General features: G+C 41.1%; 31 non-coding genes and 3 pseudogenes across 31 annotated transcripts; all 34 read left to right on the forward strand.

Annotated features, from left to right (window-relative positions):
• Window positions 1-209: 209 nt before the first annotated feature.
• Window positions 210-507, forward strand: LOC146730648 (signal recognition particle RNA). The gene has a single exon (XR_014927708.1).
• Window positions 508-928: 421 nt separating this feature from the next.
• Window positions 929-1,226, forward strand: LOC146730649 (signal recognition particle RNA). The gene has a single exon (XR_014927726.1).
• Window positions 1,227-1,649: 423 nt separating this feature from the next.
• On the forward strand, window positions 1,650-1,947 carry LOC146730650 (signal recognition particle RNA). Its single transcript, XR_014927695.1, has one exon.
• Window positions 1,948-2,393: 446 nt separating this feature from the next.
• Window positions 2,394-2,691, forward strand: LOC146730651 (signal recognition particle RNA). Its single transcript, XR_014927625.1, has one exon.
• A 422-nt stretch (window positions 2,692-3,113) lies between these two features.
• LOC146730652 (signal recognition particle RNA) lies at window positions 3,114-3,411 on the forward strand. Its single transcript, XR_014927709.1, has one exon.
• Window positions 3,412-3,831: 420 nt separating this feature from the next.
• On the forward strand, window positions 3,832-4,129 carry LOC146730653 (signal recognition particle RNA). Its single transcript, XR_014927531.1, has one exon.
• A 416-nt stretch (window positions 4,130-4,545) lies between these two features.
• Window positions 4,546-4,843, forward strand: LOC146730654 (signal recognition particle RNA). Its single transcript, XR_014927604.1, has one exon.
• Window positions 4,844-5,261: 418 nt separating this feature from the next.
• LOC146730655 (signal recognition particle RNA) lies at window positions 5,262-5,559 on the forward strand. Its single transcript, XR_014927752.1, has one exon.
• A 417-nt stretch (window positions 5,560-5,976) lies between these two features.
• Window positions 5,977-6,274, forward strand: LOC146730656 (signal recognition particle RNA). Its single transcript, XR_014927753.1, has one exon.
• A 415-nt stretch (window positions 6,275-6,689) lies between these two features.
• LOC146730657 (signal recognition particle RNA) lies at window positions 6,690-6,987 on the forward strand. The gene has a single exon (XR_014927688.1).
• Window positions 6,988-7,404: 417 nt separating this feature from the next.
• Window positions 7,405-7,702, forward strand: LOC146730658 (signal recognition particle RNA). Its single transcript, XR_014927527.1, has one exon.
• Window positions 7,703-8,119: 417 nt separating this feature from the next.
• On the forward strand, window positions 8,120-8,417 carry LOC146730659 (signal recognition particle RNA). The gene has a single exon (XR_014927627.1).
• A 411-nt stretch (window positions 8,418-8,828) lies between these two features.
• Window positions 8,829-9,126, forward strand: LOC146730660 (signal recognition particle RNA). The gene has a single exon (XR_014927593.1).
• A 418-nt stretch (window positions 9,127-9,544) lies between these two features.
• On the forward strand, window positions 9,545-9,842 carry LOC146730661 (signal recognition particle RNA). The gene has a single exon (XR_014927754.1).
• Window positions 9,843-10,257: 415 nt separating this feature from the next.
• Window positions 10,258-10,555, forward strand: LOC146730662 (signal recognition particle RNA). The gene has a single exon (XR_014927677.1).
• A 417-nt stretch (window positions 10,556-10,972) lies between these two features.
• LOC146730663 (signal recognition particle RNA) lies at window positions 10,973-11,268 on the forward strand. Its single transcript, XR_014927601.1, has one exon.
• A 417-nt stretch (window positions 11,269-11,685) lies between these two features.
• LOC146730664 (signal recognition particle RNA) lies at window positions 11,686-11,983 on the forward strand. Its single transcript, XR_014927755.1, has one exon.
• Window positions 11,984-12,399: 416 nt separating this feature from the next.
• LOC146730665 (signal recognition particle RNA) lies at window positions 12,400-12,631 on the forward strand (annotated as a pseudogene).
• Window positions 12,632-12,833: 202 nt separating this feature from the next.
• Window positions 12,834-13,129, forward strand: LOC146730666 (signal recognition particle RNA). Its single transcript, XR_014927602.1, has one exon.
• A 417-nt stretch (window positions 13,130-13,546) lies between these two features.
• LOC146730667 (signal recognition particle RNA) lies at window positions 13,547-13,844 on the forward strand. Its single transcript, XR_014927757.1, has one exon.
• Window positions 13,845-14,260: 416 nt separating this feature from the next.
• LOC146730668 (signal recognition particle RNA) lies at window positions 14,261-14,492 on the forward strand (annotated as a pseudogene).
• A 202-nt stretch (window positions 14,493-14,694) lies between these two features.
• LOC146730669 (signal recognition particle RNA) lies at window positions 14,695-14,991 on the forward strand. The gene has a single exon (XR_014927659.1).
• A 417-nt stretch (window positions 14,992-15,408) lies between these two features.
• LOC146730670 (signal recognition particle RNA) lies at window positions 15,409-15,706 on the forward strand. The gene has a single exon (XR_014927654.1).
• Window positions 15,707-16,128: 422 nt separating this feature from the next.
• On the forward strand, window positions 16,129-16,426 carry LOC146730671 (signal recognition particle RNA). Its single transcript, XR_014927655.1, has one exon.
• Window positions 16,427-16,848: 422 nt separating this feature from the next.
• On the forward strand, window positions 16,849-17,146 carry LOC146730672 (signal recognition particle RNA). Its single transcript, XR_014927537.1, has one exon.
• Window positions 17,147-17,563: 417 nt separating this feature from the next.
• On the forward strand, window positions 17,564-17,795 carry LOC146730673 (signal recognition particle RNA; annotated as a pseudogene).
• Window positions 17,796-17,994: 199 nt separating this feature from the next.
• On the forward strand, window positions 17,995-18,291 carry LOC146730674 (signal recognition particle RNA). The gene has a single exon (XR_014927707.1).
• A 417-nt stretch (window positions 18,292-18,708) lies between these two features.
• On the forward strand, window positions 18,709-19,006 carry LOC146730675 (signal recognition particle RNA). The gene has a single exon (XR_014927608.1).
• Window positions 19,007-19,422: 416 nt separating this feature from the next.
• LOC146730676 (signal recognition particle RNA) lies at window positions 19,423-19,720 on the forward strand. Its single transcript, XR_014927739.1, has one exon.
• Window positions 19,721-19,916: 196 nt separating this feature from the next.
• Window positions 19,917-20,213, forward strand: LOC146730677 (signal recognition particle RNA). The gene has a single exon (XR_014927717.1).
• Window positions 20,214-20,410: 197 nt separating this feature from the next.
• On the forward strand, window positions 20,411-20,707 carry LOC146730678 (signal recognition particle RNA). Its single transcript, XR_014927697.1, has one exon.
• A 421-nt stretch (window positions 20,708-21,128) lies between these two features.
• On the forward strand, window positions 21,129-21,426 carry LOC146730679 (signal recognition particle RNA). The gene has a single exon (XR_014927599.1).
• A 417-nt stretch (window positions 21,427-21,843) lies between these two features.
• On the forward strand, window positions 21,844-22,141 carry LOC146730680 (signal recognition particle RNA). Its single transcript, XR_014927761.1, has one exon.
• Window positions 22,142-22,557: 416 nt separating this feature from the next.
• LOC146730681 (signal recognition particle RNA) lies at window positions 22,558-22,855 on the forward strand. The gene has a single exon (XR_014927589.1).
• The last annotated feature ends 378 nt before the right edge of the window (window positions 22,856-23,233 follow it).

Consider the following 23,233-nt stretch of genomic DNA (forward strand, 5'->3'; position numbering starts at 1 on the left):
TTCAGTCATCAGGCCATGTATCCATTTTTGTCGGAGGTTTGTTTTTATGAATAGGCGACTTTGATGTAGTGATTGTCTTAGATAGTTATTTTGCAATGATTATTGTGTAAACTTCAAAACAGACATGCAAACCAGTTGGATGCCAGGTAACATCGTAGATGGCACTGTCTTCTATTCAATAAATAGCGTTAAAATGTCAGGCGTAAATGGATGGGCGTTGTGGCGGGCGCCTGTAATCCAGTTACTTGGAGGCCGGGCTTGTTGGACGGGTTGAGGTTGGGAGTCATGTTAGTCGTCTTTCTATGGAGATCAGGCGTCCATGCTAAGCTCGGCATCAATATGGTCGACCCGACGGAGGTTAGGACGACCAGGTTGTATAATGAGGGACGAATCGGCCCAGGGTGGAAACACAGCAGGCAAAAGTTCCCGTGTGGAGCAGTAGTGGGATCGCGCTCTTGAATAGGCAGCGTTTAGCAGCCCTACCAAAAAAGTTGAACACAATCCTTTTTCCTTTATATTGAATATACTTTTTATATTAATGTATCGCATATATCGAATATAATTCAACGATTTTCATTGAACATTGTATTTTTACCCCCCCCCAAAAAAATGACTGTAAATCCATTTATTTTCAATGGTTTTTAATTTCACTTTCTCATGCTTTGAACACTTTCACTTGGTTTTAAGTTCACGAACTCTGCTGAGAAACATAAGTTCTATTCAGTCATCAGGCCATGTATCCATTTTTGTCGGAGGTTTGTTTTTATGAATAGGCGACTTTGATGTAGTGATTGTCTTAGATAGTTATTGGGCAATGATTATTGTGTAAACTTCAAAACAAACATGCAAACCAGTTGGATGCCAGGTATCATCGTAGATGGCACTGTCTTCTATTCAATAAATAGCGTTAAAATGTCAGGCGTAAATGGCTGGGCGTTGTGGCGTGCGCCTGTAACCCAGTTACATGGAAGCCGGGGTTGTTGGACGGGTTGAGGTTGGGAGTCATGTTAGTTGTCTTTCTATGGAGATCAGGCGTCCATGCTAAGCTCGGCATCAATATGGTCGACCCGACGGAGGTTAGGACGACCAGGTTGTATAATGAGGGACGAATCGGCCCAGGATGGAAACACAGCAGGCAAAAGTTTCCGTGTGGAACAGTAGTGGGATCGCGCTCGTGAATAGGCACCGTCTAGCAGCCCTACCAAAATAGTTGAACACAATCCTTTTTTCCTTTATATTGAGTATAGTTTTTATATTAATATATCGCATATATCGAATATAATTCAACGATTTTTATTGAACATTGTATTTTTACCCCCCCCCCCAAAAAATGACTGTAAATCCATTTATTTTCAATGGTTTTTAATTTCACTTTCTCATTCTTTGAACACTTTCACTTGGTTTTAAGTTCACGAACTCTGCTGAGAAACATGAGTTCTATTCAGTCATAAGGCCATGTATCCATTTTTGTCGGAGGTTTGTTTTTATGAATAGGCGACTTTGATGTAGTGATTGTCTTAGATAGTTATTGGGCAATGATTATTGTGTAAACTTCAAAACAGACATGCAAACCAGTTGAATGCCAGGTATCATCGTAGATGACACTGTCTTCTATTCAATAAATAGCGTTAAAATGTCATGCGTAAATGGCTGGGCGTTGTGGCGTGCGCCTGTAATCCAGTTACTTGGAGGCCGGGTTTGTTGGACGGGTTGAGGTTGGGAGTCCTGTTAGTTGTCTTTCTAAGCAGATAAGGCGTCCATGCTAACCTCGGCATCAATATGGTCGACCCGACGGAGGTTAGGACGACCAGGTTGTATAATGAGGGACGAATTGGCCCAGGGTGGAAACACAGCAGGCAAAAGTTTCCGTGTGGAGCAGTAGTGGGATCGCGCTCGTGAATAGGCAGTGTCTAGCAGCCCTACCAAAATAGTTGAACACAATCCTTTTTTCCTTTATATTGAGTATACTTTTTATATTAATATATCGCATATATCGAATATAATTCAACGATTTTCATTGAACATTGTATTTTTACCCCCCCCCCCCACCAAAATGACTGTAAATCCATTTATTTTCAATGGTTTTTAATTTCACTTTCTCATGCTTTGAACACTTTCACTTGGTTTTAAGTTCACGAACTCTGCTGAGAAACATGAGTTCTATTCAGTCATAAGTCCATGTATCCATTTTTGTCGGAGGTTTGTTTTTATGAATAGGCGACTTTGATGTAGTGATTGTCTTAGATAGTTATTGGGCAATGATTATTGTGTAAACTTCAAAACAGACATGCAAACCAGTTGGATGCCAGGTATCATCGTTGATGGCACTGTCTTCTATTCAATAAATAGCGTTAAAATGTCAGGCGTAAATGGCTGGGCGTCATGCGTAAATGGCTGGGCGTTGTGGCGTGCGCCTGTAATCCATTTACTTGGAGGCCGGGGTTGTTGTACGGGTTGAGGTTGGGAGTCCTGTTAGTTGTCTTTCTATGGAGATCAGGCGTCCATGCTAAGCTCGGCATCAATATGGCCGACCCGACGGAGGTTAGGACGACCATGTTGTATAATGAGGGACGAATCGGCCCAGGGTGGAAACACAGCAGGCAAAAGTTCCCGTGTGGAGCAGTAGTGGGATCACGCTCGTGAATTGGCAGCGTCTAGCAGCCCTACCAAAAAAGTTGAACACGATCCTTTTTCCTTTATATTGAGTATACTTTTTATATTAATGTATCGCATATATCGAATATAATTCAACGATTTTCATTGAACATTGTATTTTTACCCCCCCCCCCCCAAAATGACTGTAAATCTATTTATTTTCAATGGTTTTTAATTTCACTTTCTCATGCTTTGAACTCTTTCACTTGGTTTTAAGTTCACGAACTCTGCTGAGAAACATAAGTTCTATTCAGTCATCAGGCCATGTATCCATTTTTGTCGGAGGTTTGTTTTTATGAATAGGCGACTTTGATGTAGTGATTGTCTTAGATAGTTATTTTGCAATGATTATTGTGTAAACTTCAAAACAGACATGCAAACCAGTTGGATGCCAGGTAACATCGTAGATGGCACTGTCTTCTATTCAATAAATAGCGTTAAAATGTCAGGCGTAAATGGATGGGCGTTGTGGCGGGCGCCTGTAATCCAGTTACTTGGAGGCCGGGCTTGTTGGACGGGTTGAGGTTGGGAGTCATGTTAGTCGTCTTTCTATGGAGATCAGGCGTCCATGCTAAGCTCGGCATCAATATGGTCGACCCGACGGAGGTTAGGACGACCAGGTTGTATAATGAGGGACGAATCGGCCCAGGGTGGAAACACAGCAGGCAAAAGTTCCCGTGTGGAGCAGTAGTGGGATCGCGCTCTTGAATAGGCAGCGTTTAGCAGCCCTACCAAAAAAGTTGAACACAATCCTTTTTCCTTTATATTGAATATACTTTTTATATTAATGTATCGCATATATCGAATATAATTCAACGATTTTCATTGAACATTGTATTTTTACCCCCCCCCCCCAAATGACTGTAAATCTATTTATTTTCAATGGTTTTTAATTTCACTTTCTCATGCTTTGAACACTTTCACTTGGTTTTAAGTTCACGAAATCTGCTGAGAAACATAAGTTCTATTCAGTCATCAGGCCATGTATCCATTTTTGTCGGAGGTTTGTTTTTATGAATAGGCGACTTTGATGTAGTGATTGTCTTAGATAGTTATTGGGCAATGCTTATTGTGTAAACTTCAAAACAGACATGCAAACCAGTTGGATGCCATGTATCATCGTAGATGGCACTGTCTTCTATTCAAAAAATAGCGTTAAAATGTCAGGCGTAAATGGCTGGGCGTTGTGGCGTGCGCCTGTAATCCAGTTATTTGGAGGCTGGGGTTGTTGGACGTTTTAAGGTTGGGAGTCCTGTTAGTCGTCTTTCTATGTAGATCAAGCGTCCTTGCTAAGCTCGGCATCAATATGGTCGACCCGACGGAGGTTAGGACGACCAGGTTGTATAATGAGGGACGAATCGGCCCAGGGTGGAAACACAGCAGGCAAAAGTTTCCGCGTGGAGCAGTAGTGGGATCGCGCTCGTGAATAGGTAGCGTCTAGCAGCCCTACCAAAATAGTTGAACACAATCCTTTTTTCCTTTATATTGAGTATACTTTTTATATTAATATATCGCATATATCGAATATAATTCAACGATTTTCATTGAACATTGTATATTTATCCCCCAAAAATGACTGTAAATCCATTTATTTTCAATGGTTTTTAATTTCACTTTCTCATGCTTTGAACACTTTCACTTGGTTTTAAGTTCACGAACTCTGCTGAGAAACATGAGTTCTATTCAGTCATAAGGCCATGTATCCATTTTTGTCGAAGGTTTTTTTTATGAATAGGCGACTTTGATGTAGTGATTGTCTTAGATAGTTATTGGGCAATGATTATTGTGTAAACTTCAAAACAGACATGCAAACCAGTTGGATGCCAGGTACCATCGTAGATGGCACTGTCTTCTATTCAATAAATAGCGTTAAAATGTCAGGCGTAAATGGCTGGGCGTTGTGGCGTGCGCCTGTAATCCAGTTACTTGGAGGCTTGGGTTGTTGGACGGGTTGAGGTTGGGAGTCCTGTTAGTTGTCTTTCTATGGAGATCAGGCGTCCATGCTAAGCTCGGCATCAATATGGTCGACCCGACGGAGCTTAGGACGACCAGGTTGTATAATGAGGGACGAATCGGCCCAGGGTGGAAACACAGCAGGCAAAAGTTTCCGTGTGGAGCAGTAGTGGGATCGCGCTCGTGAATAGGCAGCGTCTAGCAGCCCTACCAGAATAGTTGAACACAATCCTTTTTTCCTTTATATTGAGTATACTTTTTATATTAATATATCGCATATATCGAATATAATTCAACGATTTTTATTGAACATTGTATTTTTATCATCCCAAAAATTAATGTAAATCCATTTATTTTCAATGGTTTTTAATTTCACTTTCTCATGCTTTGAACACTTTCACTTGGTTTTAAGTTCACGAACTCTGCTGAGAAACATGAGTTCTATTCAGTCATAAGGCCATGTATCCATTTTTGTCGGAGGTTTGTTTTTATGAATAGGCGACTTTGATGTAGCGATTGTCTTAGATAGTTATTGGACAATGATTATTGTGTAAACTTCAAAACAGACATGCAAACCAGGTGGATGCCTGGTACCATCGTAGATGGCACTGTCTTCTATTCAATAAATAGCGTTAAAATGTCTGGCGTAAATGGCTGGGCGTTGTGGCGTGCGCCTGTAATCCAGTTACTTGGAGGCCGGGGTTGTTGGACGGGTTGAGGTTGGGAGTCCTGTTAGTCGTCTTTCTATGGAGATCAGGCGTCCATGCTAAGCTCGGCATCAATATGGTCGACCAGACGGAGGTTAGGACGACCAGTTTGTATAATGAGGGACGAATCGGCCCAGGGTGGAAACACAGCAGGCAAAAGTTCCCGTGTGGAGCAGTAGTGGGATCACGCTCGTGAATAGGTAGCGTCTAGCAGCCCTACCAAAATAGTTGAACACAATCCTTTTTCCTTTATATTGAGTATACTTTTTATATTAATATATCGCATATATCGAATATAATTCAACGATTTTTATTGAACATTGTATTTTTATCATCCCAAAAATTAATGTAAATCCATTTATTTTCAATGGTTTTTAATTTCACTTTCTCATGCTTTGAACACTTTCACTTGGTTTTAAGTTCACGAACTCTGCTGAGAAACATGAGTTCTATTCAGTCATAAGGCCATGTATCCATTTTTGTCGGAGGTTTGTTTTTATGAATAGGCGACTTTGATGTAGCGATTGTCTTAGATAGTTATTGGACAATGATTATTGTGTAAACTTCAAAACAGACATGCAAACCAGGTGGATGCCTGGTACCATCGTAGATGGCACTGTCTTCTATTCAATAAATAGCGTTAAAATGTCTGGCGTAAATGGCTGGGCGTTGTGGCGTGCGCCTGTAATCCAGTTACTTGGAGGCCGGGGTTGTTGGACGGGTTGAGGTTGGGAGTCCTGTTAGTCGTCTTTCTATGGAGATCAGGCGTCCATGCTAAGCTCGGCATCAATATGGTCGACCAGACGGAGGTTAGGACGACCAGTTTGTATAATGAGGGACGAATCGGCCCAGGGTGGAAACACAGCAGGCAAAAGTTCCCGTGTGGAGCAGTAGTGGGATCACGCTCGTGAATAGGTAGCGTCTAGCAGCCCTACCAAAATAGTTGAACACAATCCTTTTTCCTTTATATTGAGTATACTTTTTATATTAATATATCGCATATATCGAATATAATTCAACGATTTTCATTGAACATTGTATTTTTACCCCCCAAAAATGATTGTAAATCCATTTATTTTCAATGGTTTTTAATTTCACTTTCTCAGGCTTTGAACACTTTCACTTGGTTTTAAGTTCACGAACTCTGCTGAGAAACATGAGTTCTATTCAGTCATAAGGCCATGTATCCATTTTTGTCGAAGGTTTTTTTTATGAATAGGCGACTTTGATGTAGTGATTGTCTTAGATAGTTATTGGGCAATGATTATTGTGTAAACTTCAAAACAGATATGCAAACCAGTTGGATGCCAGGTACCATCGTAGATGGCACTGTCTTCTATTCAATAAATAGCGTTAAAATGTCATGCGTAAATGGCTGGGCGTTGTGGCGTGCGCCTGTAATCCAGTTACTTGGAGGCCGGGGTTGTTGGACGGGTTGAGGTTGGGAGTCCTGTTAGTTGTCTTTCTAAGGAGATCAGGCGTCCATGCTAAGCTCGGCATCAATATGGTCGACCCGACGGAGGTTAGGACGACCAGGTTGTATAATGAGGGACGAATCGGCCCAGGGTGGAAACACAGCAGGCAAAAGTTTCCGTGTAAGGCAGTAGTGGGATCGCTCTCGTGAATAGGCAGCGTCTAGCAGCCCTACCAAAATAGTTGAACACAATCCTTTTTTCCTTTATATTGAGTATACTTTTTATATTAATATATCGCATATATCGAATATAATTCAACGATTTTCATTGAACATTGTATTTTTATCCCCCAAAAATGACTGTAAATCCATTTATTTTCAATGGTATTTAATTTCACTTTCTCATGCTTTGAACACTTTCACTTGGTTTTAAGTTCACGAACTCTGCTGAGAAACACGAGTTCTATTCAGTCATAAGGCCATGTATCCACTTTTGTCGGAGGTTTGTTTTTATGAATAGGCGACTTTGATGTAGTGATTGTCTGAGATAGTTATTGGGCAATGATTATTGTGTAAACTTCAAAACAGACATGCAAACCAGTTGGATGCCAGGTACCATCGTATATGGCACTGTCTTCTATTCAATAAATAGCGTTAAAATGTCAGGCGTAAATGGCTGGGCGTTGTGGCGTGCGCCTGTAATCCAGTTACTTGGAGGCCGGGGTTGTTGGACGGGTTGAGGTTGGGAGTCCTGTTAGTTGTCTTTCTATGGAGATCAGGCGTCCATGCTAAGCTCGGCATCAATATGGTCGACCCGACGGAGGTTAGGACGACCAGGTTGTATAATGAGGGACGAATCGGCCCAGGGTGGAAACTCAGCAGGTAAAAGTTCCCGTGTGGAGCAGTAGTGGGATCACGCTCGTGAATAGGCAGCGTCTAGCAGCCCTACCAAAATAGTTGAACACAATCCTTTTTCCTTTATATTGAGTATACTTTTTATATTAATATATCGCATATATCGAATATAATTCAACGATTTTCATTGAACATTGTATTTTTACCCCCAAAAAAATGACTGTAAATCCATTTATTTTCAATGGTTTTTAATTTCACTTTCTCATGCTTTGAACATTTTCACTTGGTTTTAAGTTCACGAACTCTGCTGAGAAACATGAGTTCTATTCAGTCATAAGGCCATGTATCCATTTTTGTCGGAGGTTTGTTTTTATGAATAGGCGACTTTGATGTAGCGATTGTCTTAGATAGTTATTGGGCAATGATTATTGTGTGAACTTCAAAACAGACATGCAAACCAGGTGGATGCCTGGTACCATCTTAGATGGCACTGACTTCTATTCAATAAATAGCGTTAAAATGTCAGGCGTAAATGGCTGGGCGTTGTGGCGTGCGCCTGTAATCCAGTTACTTGGAGGCCGGGGTTGTTGGACGGGTTGAGTTTGGGAGTCCTGTTAGTCGACTTTCTATGGAGATCAGGCGTCCATGCTAAGCTCGGCATCAATATGGTCGACCAGACGGAGGTTAGGACGACCAGGTTGTATAAAGAGGGACGAATCGGCCCAGGGTGGAAACACAGCAGGCAAAAGTTTCCGTGTGGAGCAGTAGTGGGATCGCGCTCGTGAATAGGCAGCGTCTTGCAGCCCTACCAAAATAGTTGAACACAATCCTTTTTCCTTTATATTGAGTATACTTTTTATATTAATATATCGCATATATCGAATATAATTCAACGATTTTCATTGAACATTGTATTTTTACCCCCCAAAAAATGACTGTAAATCCATTTATTTTCAATGGTTTTTAATTTCACTTTCTCATGCTTTGAACACTTTCACTTGGTTTTAAGTTCACGAACTGAGAAACATGAGTTCTATTCAGTCATAAGGCCATGTATCCATTTTTGTCGAAGGTTTTTTTTATGAATAGGCGACTTTGATGTAGTGATTGTCTTAAATAGTTATTGGGCAATGATTATTGTGTAAACTTCAAAACAGACATGCAAACCAGTTGGATGCCAGGTACCATCGTAGATGGCACTGTCTTCTATTCAATAAATAGCGTTAAAATGTCAGGCGTAAATGGCTGGGCGTTGTGGCGTGCGCCTGTAATCCAGTTACTTGGAGGCTTGGGTTGTTGGACGGGTTGAGGTTGGGAGTCCTGTTAGTTGTCTTTCTATGGAGATCAGGCGTCCATGCTAAGCTCGGCATCAATATGGTCGACCCGACGGAGGTTAGGACGACCAGGTTGTATAATGAGGGACGAATCGGCCCAGGGTGGAAACACAGCAGGCAAAAGTTTCCGTGTGGAGCATTAGTGGGATCGCGCTCGTGAATAGGCAGCGTCTAGCAGCCCTACCAGAATAGTTGAACACAATCCTTTTTTCCTTTATATTGAGTATACTTTTTATATTAATATATCGCATATATCGAATATAATTCAACGATTTTTATTGAACATTGTATTTTTATCATCCCAAAAATTAATGTAAATCCATTTATTTTCAATGGTTTTTAATTTCACTTTCTCATGCTTTGAACACTTTCACTTGGTTTTAAGTTCACGAACTCTGCTGAGAAACATGAGTTCTATTCAGTCATAAGGCCATGTATCCATTTTTGTCGGAGGTTTGTTTTTATGAATAGGCGACTTTGATGTAGAGATTGTCTTAGATAGTTATTGGGCAATGATTATTGTGTAAACTTCAAAACAGACATGCAAACCAGGTGGATGCCTGGTACCATCGTAGATGGCACTGTCTTCTATTCAATAAATAGCGTTAAAATGTCTGGCGTAAATGGCTGGGCGTTGTGGCGTGCGCCTGTAATCCAGTTACTTGGAGGCCGGGGTTGTTGGACGGGTTGAGGTTGGGAGTCCTGTTAGTCGTCTTTCTATGGAGATCAGGCGTCCATGCTAAGCTCGGCATCAATATGGTCGACCAGACGGAGGTTAGGACGACCAGTTTGTATAATGAGGGACGAATCGGCCCAGGGTGGAAACACAGCAGGCAAAAGTTCCCGTGTGGAGCAGTAGTGGGATCACGCTCGTGAATAGGTAGCGTCTAGCAGCCCTACCAAAATAGTTGAACACAATCCTTTTTCCTTTATATTGAGTATACTTTTTATATTAATATATCGCATATATCGAATATAATTCAACGATTTTCATTGAACATTGTATTTTTACCCCCCAAAAATGACTGTAAATCCATTTATTTTCAATGGTTTTTAATTTCACTTTCTCATGCTTTGAACACTTTCACTTGGTTTTAAGTTCACGAACTCTGCTGAGAAACATGAGTTCTATTCAGTCATAAGGCCATGTATCCATTTTTGTCGAAGGTTTTTTTTATGAATAGGCGACTTTGATGTAGTGATTGTCTTAGATAGTTATTGGGCAATGATTATTGTGTAAACTTCAAAACAGATATGCAAACCAGTTGGATGCCAGGTACCATCGTAGATGGCACTGTCTTCTATTCAATAAATAGCGTTAAAATGTCAGGCGTAAATGGCTGGGCGTTGTGGCGTGCGCCTGTAATCCAGTTACTTGGAGGCCGGGGTTGTTGGACGGGTTGAGGTTGGGAGTTCTGTTAGTTGTCTTTCTAAGGAGATCAGGCGTCCATGCTAAGCTCGGCATCAATATGGTCGACCCGACGGAGGTTAGGACGACCAGGTTGTATAATGAGGGACGAATCGGCCCAGGGTGGAAACACAGCAGGCAAAAGTTTCCGTGTAAGGCAGTAGTGGGATCGCTCTCGTGAATAGGCAGCGTCTAGCAGCCCTACCAAAATAGTTGAACACAATCCTTTTTTCCTTTATATTGAGTATACTTTTTATATTAATATATCGCATATATCGAATATAATTCAACGATTTTCATTGAACATTGTATTTTTATCCCCCAAAAATGACTGTAAATACATTTATTTTCAATGGTTTTTAATTTCACTTTCTCATGCTTTGAACACTTTCACTTGGTTTTAAGTTCACGAACTCTGCTGAGAAACATGAGTTCTATTCAGTCATAAGGCCATGTATCCATTTTTGTCGGAGGTTTGTTTTTATGAATAGGCGACTTTGATGTAGTGATTGTCTTAGATAGTTATTGGGCAATGATTATTGTGTAAACTTCAAAACAGACATGCAAACCAGTTGGATGCCAGGTTCCATCGTAGATGGCACTGTCTTCTATTCAATAAATAGCGTTAAAATGTCAGGCGTAAATGGCTGGGCGTTGTGGCGTGCGCCTGTAATCCAGTTACTTGGAGGCCGGGGTTGTTGGACGGGTTGAGGTTGGGAGTCCTGTTAGTTGTCTTTCTATGGAGATCAGGCGTCCATGCTAAGCTCGGCATCAATATGGTCGACCCGACGGAGGTTAGGACGACCAGGTTGTATAATGAGGGACGAATCGGCCCAGGGTGGAAACACAGCAGGCAAAAGTTTCCGTGTGGAGCAGTAGTGGGATCGCTCGTGAATAGGCAGCGTCTAGCAGCCCTACCAAAATAGTTGAACACAATCCTTTTTCCTTTATATTGAGTATACTTTTTATATTAATATATCGCATATATCGAATATAATTCAACGATTTTTATTGAACATTGTATTTTTATCACCCCAAAAATTACTGTAAATCCATTTATTTTCAATGGTTTTTAATTTCACTTTCTCATGCTTTGAACACTTTCACTTGGTTTTAAGTTCACGAACTCTGCTGAGAAACATGACTTCTATTCAGTCATAAGGCCATGTATCCATTTTTGTCGGAGGTTTGTTTTTATGAATAGGCGACTTTGATGTAGAGATTGTCTTAGATAGTTATTGGGCAATGATTATTGTGTAAACTTCAAAACAGACATGCAAACCAGGTGGATGCCTGGTACCATCGTAGATGGCACTGTCTTCTATTCAATAAATAGCGTTAAAATGTCTGGCGTAAATGGCTGGGCGTTGTGGCGTGCGCCTGTAATCCAGTTACTTGGAGGCCGGGGTTGTTGGACGGGTTGAGGTTGGGAGTCCTGTTAGTCGTCTTTCTATGGAGATCAGGCGTCCATGCTAAGCTCGGCATCAATATGGTCGACCAGACGGAGGTTAGGACGACCAGTTTGTATAATGAGGGACGAATCGGCCCAGGGTGGAAACACAGCAGGCAAAAGTTCCCGTGTGGAGCAGTAGTGGGATCACGCTCGTGAATAGGTAGCGTCTAGCAGCCCTACCAAAATAGTTGAACACAATCCTTTTTCCTTTATATTGAGTATACTTTTTATATTAATATATCGCATATATCGAATATAATTCAACGATTTTCATTGAACATTGTATTTTTACCCCCCAAAAATGACTGTAAATCCATTTATTTTCAATGGTTTTTAATTTCACTTTCTCATGCTTTGAACACTTTCACTTGGTTTTAAGTTCACGAACTCTGCTGAGAAACATGAGTTCTATTCAGTCATAAGGCCATGTATCCATTTTTGTCGGAGGTTTGTTTTTATGAATAGGCGACTTTGATGTTGTGATTGTCTTAGATAGTTATTGGGCAATGATTATTGTGTAAACTTCAAAACAGACATGCAAACCAGTTGGATGCCAGGTACCATCGTATATGGCACTGTCTTCTATTCAATAATTAGCGTTAAAATGTCAGGCGTAAATGGCTGGGCGTTGTGGCGTGCGCCTGTAATCCAGTTACTTGGAGGCCGGGGTTGTTGGACGGATTGAGGTTGGGAGTCCTGTTAGTTGTCTTTCTATGGAGATCAGGTGTCCATGCTAAGCTCGGCATCAATATGGTCGACCCGACGGAGTTCCCGTGTGGAGCAGTAATGGGATCACGTTCGTGAATAGGCATCGTCTAGCAGCCCTACCAAAATAGTTGAACACAATCCTTTTTCCTTTATATTGAGTATACTTTTTATATTAATATATCGCATATATCGAATATAATTCAACGATTTTCATTGAACATTGTATTTTTACCCCCCCCCCCCCAAAAATGACTGTCAATCCATTTATTTTCAATGGTTTTTAATTTCATCGTAGATGGCACTGTCTTCTATTCAATAAATAGCGTTAAAATGTCATGCGTAAATGGCTGGGCGTTGTGGCGTGCGCCTGTAATCCAGTTACTTGGAGGCCGGGGTTGTTGGACGGGTTGAGGTTGGGAGTCCTGTTAGTTGTCTTTCTATGGAGATCAGGCGTCCATGCTAAGCTCGGCATCAATATGGTCGACCCGACGGAGGTTAGGACGACCAGGTTGTATAATGAGGGACGAATCGGCCCAGGGTGGAAACACAGCAGGCAAAAGTTTCCGTGTGGAGCAGTAGTGGGATCGCTCGTGAATAGGCAGCGTCTAGCAGCCCTACCAAAATAGTTGAACACAATCCTTTTTCCTTTATATTGAGTATACTTTTTATATTAATATATCGCATATATCGAATATAATTCAACGATTTTTATTGAACATTGTATTTTTATCACCCCAAAAATTACTGTAAATCCATTTATTTTCAATGGTTTTTAATTTCACTTTCTCATGCTTTGAACACTTTCACTTGGTTTTAAGTTCACGAACTCTGCTGAGAAACATGACTTCTATTCAGTCATAAGGCCATGTATCCATTTTTGTCGGAGGTTTGTTTTTATGAATAGGCGACTTTGATGTAGAGATTGTCTTAGATAGTTATTGGGCAATGATTATTGTGTAAACTTCAAAACAGACATGCAAACCAGGTGGATGCCTGGTACCATCGTAGATGGCACTGTCTTCTATTCAATAAATAGCGTTAAAATGTCTGGCGTAAATGGCTGGGCGTTGTGGCGTGCGCCTGTAATCCAGTTACTTGGAGGCCGGGGTTGTTGGACGGGTTGAGGTTGGGAGTCCTGTTAGTCGTCTTTCTATGGAGATCAGGCGTCCATGCTAAGCTCGGCATCAATATGGTCGACCAGACGGAGGTTAGGACGACCAGTTTGTATAATGAGGGACGAATCGGCCCAGGGTGGAAACACAGCAGGCAAAAGTTCCCGTGTGGAGCAGTAGTGGGATCACGCTCGTGAATAGGTAGCGTCTAGCAGCCCTACCAAAATAGTTGAACACAATCCTTTTTCCTTTATATTGAGTATACTTTTTATATTAATATATCGCATATATCGAATATAATTCAACGATTTTCATTGAACATTGTATTTTTACCCCCCAAAAATGACTGTAAATCCATTTATTTTCAATGGTTTTTAATTTCACTTTCTCATGCTTTGAACACTTTCACTTGGTTTTAAGTTCACGAACTCTGCTGAGAAACATGAGTTCTATTCAGTCATAAGGCCATGTATCCATTTTTGTCGGAGGTTTGTTTTTATGAATAGGCGACTTTGATGTTGTGATTGTCTTAGATAGTTATTGGGCAATGATTATTGTGTAAACTTCAAAACAGACATGCAAACCAGTTGGATGCCAGGTACCATCGTATATGGCACTGTCTTCTATTCAATAATTAGCGTTAAAATGTCATGCGTAAATGGCTGGGCGTTGTGGCGTGCGCCTGTAATCCAGTTACTTGGAGGCCGGGGTTGTTGGACGGATTGAGGTTGGGAGTCCTGTTAGTTGTCTTTCTATGGAGATCAGGTGTCCATGCTAAGCTCGGCATCAATATGGTCGACCCGACGGAGTTCCCGTGTGGAGCAGTAATGGGATCACGTTCGTGAATAGGCATCGTCTAGCAGCCCTACCAAAATAGTTGAACACAATCCTTTTTCCTTTATATTGAGTATACTTTTTATATTAATATATCGCATATATCGAATATAATTCAACGATTTTCATTGAACATTGTATTTTTACCCCCCCCCCCCAAAAAATGACTGTCAATCCATTTATTTTCAATGGTTTTTAATTTCATCGTAGATGGCACTGTCTTCTATTCAATAAATAGCGTTAAAATGTCATGCGTAAATGGCTGGGCGTTGTGGCGTGCGCCTGTAATCCAGTTACTTGGAGGCCGGGGTTGTTGGACGGATTGAGGTTGGGAGTCCTGTTAGTTGTCTTTCTATGGAGATCAGGCGTCCATGCTAAGCTCGGCATCAATATGGTCGACCCGACGGAGGTTAGGACGACCAGGTTGTATAATGAGGGACGAATCGGCCCAGGATGGAAACACAGCAGGCAAAACTTCCCGTGTGGAGCAGTAGTGGGATCACGCTCGTGAATGGCAGTGTCTAGCAGCCCTACCAAAATAGTTGAACACAATCCTTTTTCCTTTATTTTGAGTATACTTTTTATATTAATATATCGCATATATCGAATATAATTCAACGATTTTCATTGAACATTGTATTTTTACCCCCCAAAAAATGACTGTAAATCCATTTATTTTCAATGGTTTTTAATTTCATTTTCTCATGCTTTGAACACTTTCACTTGGTTTTAAGTTCACGAACTCTGCTGAGAAACATGAGTTCTATTCAGTCATAAGGCCATGTATCCATTTTTGTCGGAGGTTTGTTTTTATGAATAGGCGACTTTGATGTAGTGATTGTCTTAGATAGTTATTGGGCAATGATTATTGTGTAAACTTCAAAACAGACATGCAAACCAGGTGGATGCCAGGTACCATCTTAGATGGCACTGACTTCTATTCAATAAATAGCGTTAAAATGTCATGCGTAAATGGCTGGGCGTTGTGGCGTGCGCCTGTAATCCAGTTACTTGGAGGCCGGGGTTGTTGGACGGGTTGAGGTTGGGATTCCTGTTATTCGTCTTTCTATGGAGATCAGGCGTCCATGCTAAGCTCGGCATCAATATGGTCGACCAGACGGAGGTTATGACGACCAGGTTGTATAATGAGGGACGAATCGGCCCAGGGTGGAAACACAGCAAGCAAAAGTTTCCATGTGGAGCAGTAGTGGGATCGCGCTCGTGAATAGGCAGCGTCTAGCAGCCCTACCAAAATAGTTGAACACAATCCTTTTTTCCTTTATATTGAGTATACTTTTTATATTAATATATCGCATATATCGAATATAATTCAACGATTTTTATTGAACATTGTATTTTTATCACCCCAAAAATTACTGTAAATCCATTTATTTTCTATGGATTTTAATTTCACTTTCTCATGCTTTGAACACTTTCACTTGGTTTTAAGTTCACGAACTCTGCTGAGAAACATGAGTTCTATTCAGTCATAAGGCCATGTACTAGTATCCATTTTTGTCGGAGGTTTTTTTATGAATAGGCGACTTTGATGTAGTGATTGTCTTAGATAGTTATTGGGCAATGATTATTGTGTAAACTTCAAAACAGACATGCAAACCAGGTGGATGCCAGGTACCATCTTAGATGGCACTGATTTCTATTCAATAAATAGCGTTAAAATGTCATGCGTAAATGGCTGGGCGTTGTGGCGTGCGCCTGTAATCCAGTTACTTGGAGGCCGGGGTTGTTGGACGGGTTGAGGTTGGGATTCCTGTTATTCGTCTTTCTATGGAGATCAGGCGTCCATGCTAAGCTCGGCATCAATATGGTCGACCAGACGGAGGTTATGACGACCAGGTTGTATAATGAGGGACGAATCGGCCCAGGGTGGAAACACAGCAAGCAAAAGTTTCCATGTGGAGCAGTAGTGGGATCGCGCTCGTGAATAGGCAGCGTCTAGCAGCCCTACCAAAATAGTTGAACACAATCCTTTTTTCCTTTATATTGAGTATACTTTTTATATTAATATATCGCATATATCGAATATAATTCAACGATTTTTATTGAACATTGTATTTTTATCACCCCAAAAATTACTGTAAATCCATTTATTTTCTATGGATTTTAATTTCACTTTCTCATGCTTTGAACACTTTCACTTGGTTTTAAGTTCACGAACTCTGCTGAGAAACATGAGTTCTATTCAGTCATAAGGCCATGTACTAGTATCCATTTTTGTCGGAGGTTTTTTTATGAATAGGCGACTTTGATGTAGTGATTGTCTTAGATAGTTATTGGGCAATGATTATTGTGTAAACTTCAAAACAGACATGCAAACCAGTTGGATGCCAGGTACCATCGTAGATGGCACTGTCATCTATTCAATAAATAGCGTTAAAATGTCATGCGTAAATGGCTGGGCGTTGTGGCGTGCGCCTGTAATCCAGTTACTTGGAGGCCGGGGTTGTTGGACGGGTTGAGGTTGGGAGTCCTGTTAGTTGTCTTTCTATGGAGATCAGGCGTCCATGCTAAGCTCGGCATCAATATGGTCGACCCGACGAAGGTTAGGACGACCAGGTTGTATAATGAGGGACGAATCGGCCCAGGGTGGAAACACAGCAGGTAAAAGTTCCCGTGTGGAGCAGTAGTGGGATCACGCTCGTGAATAGGCAGCGTCTAGCAGCCCGAACAAAATAGTTGAACACAATCCTTTTTCCTTTATATTGAGTATACTTTTTATATTAATATATCGCATATATCGAATATAATTAAACGATTTTCATTGAACATTGTATTTTTACCCCCCAAAAAATGACTGTAAATCCATTTATTTTCAATGGTTTTTAATTTCACTTTCTCATGCTTTGAACATTTTCACTTGGTTTTAAGTTCACGAACTCTGCTGAGAAACATGACTTCTATTCAGTCATAAGGCCATGTATCCATTTTTGTCGGAGGTTTGTTTTTATGAATAGGCGACTTTGATGTAGCGATTGTCTTAGATAGTTATTGGGCAATGATTATTGTGTAAACTTCAAAACAGACATGCAAACCAGGTGGATGCCTGGTACCATCTTAGATGGCACTGACTTCTATTCAATAAATAGCGTTAAAATGTCATGCGTAAATGGCTGGGCGTTGTGGCGTGCGCCTGTAATCCAGTTACTTGGAGGCCGGGGTTGTTGGACGGATTGAGGTTGGGAGTCCTGTTAGTTGTCTTTCTATGGAGATCAGGCGTCCATGCTAAGCTCGGCATCAATATGGTCGACCCGACGGAGTTCCCGTGTGGAGCAGTAATGGGATCACGTTCGTGAATAGGCATCGTCTAGCAGCCCTACCAAAATAGTTGAACACAATCCTTTTTCCTTTATATTGAGTATACTTTTTATATTAATATATCGCATATATCGAATATAATTCAACGATTTTCATTGAACATTGTATTTTTACCCCCCCCCCAAAAATGACTGTCAATCCATTTATTTTCAATGGTTTTTAATTTCATCGTAGATGGCACTGTCTTCTATTCAATAAATAGCGTTAAAATGTCATGCGTAAATGGCTGGGCGTTGTGGCGTGCGCCTGTAATCCAGTTACTTGGAGGCCGGGGTTATTGGACGGATTGAGGTTGGGAGTCCTGTTAGTTGTCTTTCTATGGAGATCAGGCGTCCATGCTAAGCTCGGCATCAATATGGTCGACCCGACGGAGGTTAGGACGACCAGGTTGTATAATGAGGGACGAATCGGCCCAGGATGGAAACACAGCAGGCAAAACTTCCCGTGTGGAGCAGTAGTGGGATCACGCTCGTGAATGGCAGTGTCTAGCAGCCCTACCAAAATAGTTGAACACAATCCTTTTTCCTTTATTTTGAGTATACTTTTTATATTAATATATCGCATATATCGAATATAATTCAACGATTTTCATTGAACATTGTATTTTTACCCCCCAAAAAATGACTGTAAATCCATTTATTTTCAATGGTTTTTAATTTCACTTTCTCATGCTTTGAACACTTTCACTTGGTTTTAAGTTCACGAACTCTGCTGAGAAACATGAGTTCTATTCAGTCATAAGGCCATGTATCCATTTTTGTCGGAGGTTTGTTTTTATGAATAGGCGACTTTGATGTAGTGATTGTCTTAGATAGTTATTGGGCAATGATTATTGTGTAAACTTCAAAACAGACATGCAAACCAGGTGGATGCCAGGTACCATCTTAGATGGCACTGACTTCTATTCAATAAATAGCGTTAAAATGTCATGCGTAAATGGCTGGGCGTTGTGGCGTGCGCCTGTAATCCAGTTACTTGGAGGCCGGGGTTGTTGGACGGGTTGAGGTTGGGATTCCTGTTAGTCGTCTTTCTATGGAGATCAGGCGTCCATGCTAAGCTCGGCATCAATATGGTCGACCAGACGGAGGTTATGACGACCAGGTTGTATAATGAGGGACGAATCGGCCCAGGGTGGAAACACAGCAAGCAAAAGTTTCCATGTGGAGCAGTAGTGGGATCGCGCTCGTGAATAGGCAGCGTCTAGCAGCCCTACCAAAATAGTTGAACACAATCCTTTTTTCCTTTATATTGAGTATACTTTTTATATTAATATATCGCATATATCGAATATAATTCAACGATTTTTATTGAACATTGTATTTTTATCACCCCAAAAATTACTGTAAATCCATTTATTTTCTATGGATTTTAATTTCACTTTCTCATGCTTTGAACACTTTCACTTGGTTTTAAGTTCACGAACTCTGCTGAGAAACATGAGTTCTATTCAGTCATAAGGCCATGTATCCATTTTTGTCGGAGGTTTTTTTATGAATAGGCGACTTTGATGTAGTGATTGTCTTAGATAGTTATTGGGCAATGATTATTGTGTAAACTTCAAAACAGACATGCAAACCAGGTGGATGCCAGGTACCATCTTAGATGGCACTGACTTCTATTCAATAAATAGCGTTAAAATGTCATGCGTAAATGGCTGGGCGTTGTGGCGTGCGCCTGTAATCCAGTTACTTGGAGGCCGGGGTTGTTGGACGGGTTGAGGTTGGGATTCCTGTTAGTCGTCTTTCTATGGAGATCAGGCGTCCATGCTAAGCTCGGCATCAATATGGTCGACCCGACGGAGGTTAGGACGACCAGGTTGTATAATGAGGGACGAATCGGCCCAGGGTGGAAACACAGCAGGCAAAAGTTCCCGTGTGGAGCAGTAGTGGGATCACGTTCGTGAATAGGCAGCGTCTAGCAGCCCTACCAAAATAGTTGAACACAATCCTTTTTCCTTTATATTGAGTATACTTTTTATATTAATATATCGCATATATCGAATATAATTAAACGATTTTCATTGAACATTGTATTTTTACCCCCCAAAAAATGACTGTAAATCCATTTATTTTCAATGGTTTTCAATTTCATCGTAGATGGCACTGTCTTCTATTCAATAAATAGCGTTAAAATGTCATGCGTAAATGGCTGGGCGTTGTGGCGTGCGCCTGTAATCCAGTTACTTGGAGGCCGGGGTTGTTGGTCGGATTGAGGTTGGGAGTCATGTTAGTTGTCTTTCTATGGAGATCAGGCGTCCATGCTAAGCTCGGCATCAATATGGTCGACCCGACGGAGGTTAGGACGACCAGGTTGTATAATGAGGGACGAATCGGCCCAGGGTGGAAACACAGCAGGCAAACCTTCCCGTGTGGAGCAGTTGTGGGATCACGCTCGTGAATGGCAGTGTCTAGCAGCCCTACCAAAATAGTTGAACACAATCCTTTTTCCTTTTATATTGAGTATACTTTTTATATTAATATATCGCATTTATCGAATATAATTCAACGATTTTCATTGAACATTGTATTTTTACCCCCCAAAAAATGACTGTAAATCCATTTATTTTCAATGGTTTTTAATTTCATCGTAGATGGCACTGTCTTCTATTCAATAAATAGCGTTAAAATGTCATGCGTAAATGGCTGGGCGTTGTGGCGTGCGCCTGTAATCCAGTTACTTTGAGGCCGGGGTTGTTGGTCGGATTGAGGTTGGGAGTCCTGTTAGTTGTCTTTCTATGGAGATCAGGCGTCCATGCTAAGCTCGGCATCAATATGGTCGACCCGACGGAGGTTAGGACGACCAGGTTGTATAATGAGGGACGAATCGGCCCAGGGTGGAAACACAGCAGGCAAAACTTCCCGTGTGGAGCAGTTGTGGGATCACGCTCGTGAATGGCAGTGTCTAGCAGCCCTACCAAAATAGTTGAACACAATCCTTTTTCCTTTATATTGAGTATACTTTTTATATTAATATATCGCATATATCGAATATAATTCAACGATTTTCATTGAACATTGTATTTTTACCCCCCAAAAAATGACTGTAAATCCATTTATTTTCAATGGTTTTTAATTTCACTTTCTCATGCTTTGAACACTTTCACTTGGTTTTAAGTTCACGAACTCTGCTGAGAAACATGAGTTCTATTCAGTCATAAGGCCATGTATCCATTTTTGTCGGAGGTTTGTTTTAATTTATGAATAGGCGACTTTGATGTAGTGATTGTCTTCGATAGTTATTGGGCAATGATCATTGTGTAAACTTCAAAACAGACATGCAAACCAGTTGGATGCCAGGTACCATCGTAGATGGCACTGTCATCTATTCAATAAATGGCGTTAAAATGTCATGCGTAAATGGCTGGGCGTTGTGGCGTGCGCCTGTAATCCAGTTACTTGGAGGCCGGGGTTGTTGGACGGGTTGAGGTTGGGAGTCCTGTTAGTGGTCTTTCTAAGGAGATCAGGCGTCCATGCTAAGCTCGGCATCAATATGGTCGACCCGACGGAGGTTAGGACGACCAGGTTGTATAATGAGGGACGAATCGGCCCAGGATGGAAACACAGCAGGCAAAAGTTCCCGTGTGGAGCAGTAGTGGGATCACGCTCGTGAATAGGCAGCGTCTAGCAGCCCTACCAAAATAGTTGAACACAATCCTTTTTCCTTTATATTGAGTATACTTTTTATATTAATATATCGCATATATCGAATATAATTCAACGATTTTCATTGAACATTGTATTTTTACCCCCCAAAAAATGACTGTAAATCCATTTATTTTCAATGGTTTTTAATTTCACTTTCTCATGCTTTGAACAGTTTCACTTGGTTTTAAGTTCACGAACTCTGCTGAGAAACACGAGTTCTATTCAGTCATAAGGCCATGTATCCATTTTTGTCGGAGGTTTGTTTTTATGAATAGGCGACTTTGATGTAGTGATTGTCTTAGATAGTTATTGGGCAATGATTATTGTGTAAACTTCAAAACAGACATGCAAACCAGTTGGATGCCAGGTACCATCGTAGATGGCACTGTCTTCTATTCAATAAATAGCGTTAAAATGTCAAGCGTAAGTGGCTGGGCGTTGTGGCGTGCGCCTGTAATCCCGTTACTTGGAGGCCGGGGTTGTTGGACGGGTTGAGGTTGGGAGTCCTGTTAGTTGTCTTTCTATGGAGATCAGGCGTCCATGCTAAGCTCGGCATCAATATGGTCGACCCGACGGAGGTTAGGACGACCAGGTTGTATAATGAGGGACGAATCGGCCCAGGGTGGAAACACAGCAGGCAAAAGTTTCCGTGTGGAGCAGTAGTGGGATCGCGCTCGTGAATAGGCAGCGTCTAGCAGCCCTACCAAAATAGTTGAACACAATCCTTTTTTCCTTTATATTGAGTATACTTTTTATATTAATATATCGCATATATCGAATATAATTCAACGATTTTTATTGAACATTGTATTTTTATCACCCCAAAAATTACTGTAAATCCATTTATTTTCTATGGATTTTAATTTCACTTTCTCATGCTTTGAACACTTTCACTTGGTTTTAAGTTCACGAACTCTGCTGAGAAACATGAGTTCTATTCAGTCATAAGGCCATGTATCCATTTTTGTCGGAGGTTTTTTTATGAATAGGCGACTTTGATGTAGTGATTGTCTTAGATAGTTATTGGGCAATGATTATTGTGTAAACTTCAAAACAGACATGCAAACCAGTTGGATGCCAGGTACCATCGTAGATGGCACTGTCATCTATTCAATAAATAGCGTTAAAATGTCATGCGTAAATGGCTGGGCGTTGTGGCGTGCGCCTGTAATCCAGTTACTTGGAGGCCGGGGTTGTTGGACGGGTTGAGGTTGGGAGTCCTGTTAGTTGTCTTTCTATGGAGATCAGGCGTCCATGCTAAGCTCGGCATCAATATGGTCGACCCGACGGAGGTTCGGACGACCAGGTTGTATAAGGAGGGACGAATCGGCCCAGGGTGGAAACACAGCAGGCAAAAGTTCCCGTGTGGAGCAGTAGTGGTATCACGCTCGTGAATAGGCAGCGTCTAGCAGCCCTACCAAAATAGTTGAACACAATCCTTTTTCCTTTATATTGAGTATACTTTTTATATTAATATATCGCATATATCGAATATAATTCAACGATTTTTATTGAACATTGTATTTTTATCACCCCAAAAATTACTGTAAATCCATTTATTTTCTATGGATTTTAATTTCACTTTCTCATGCTTTGAACACTTTCACTTGGTTTTAAGTTCACGAACTCTGCTGAGAAACACGAGTTCTATTCAGTCATAAGGCCATGTATCCATTTTTGTCGGAGGTTTGTTTTTATGAATAGGCGACTTTGATGTAGTGATTGTCTTAGATAGTTATTGGGCAATGATTATTGTGTAAACTTCAAAACAGACATGCAAACCAGTTGGATGCCAGGTACCATCGTAGATGGCACTGTCT

The sequence above is a fragment of the Saccoglossus kowalevskii genome, chromosome 19 (genome assembly GCF_978046115.1).
Source record: "Saccoglossus kowalevskii chromosome 19, keSacKowa6.1, whole genome shotgun sequence".
Lineage (NCBI taxonomy): Eukaryota > Metazoa > Hemichordata > Enteropneusta > Harrimaniidae > Saccoglossus > Saccoglossus kowalevskii.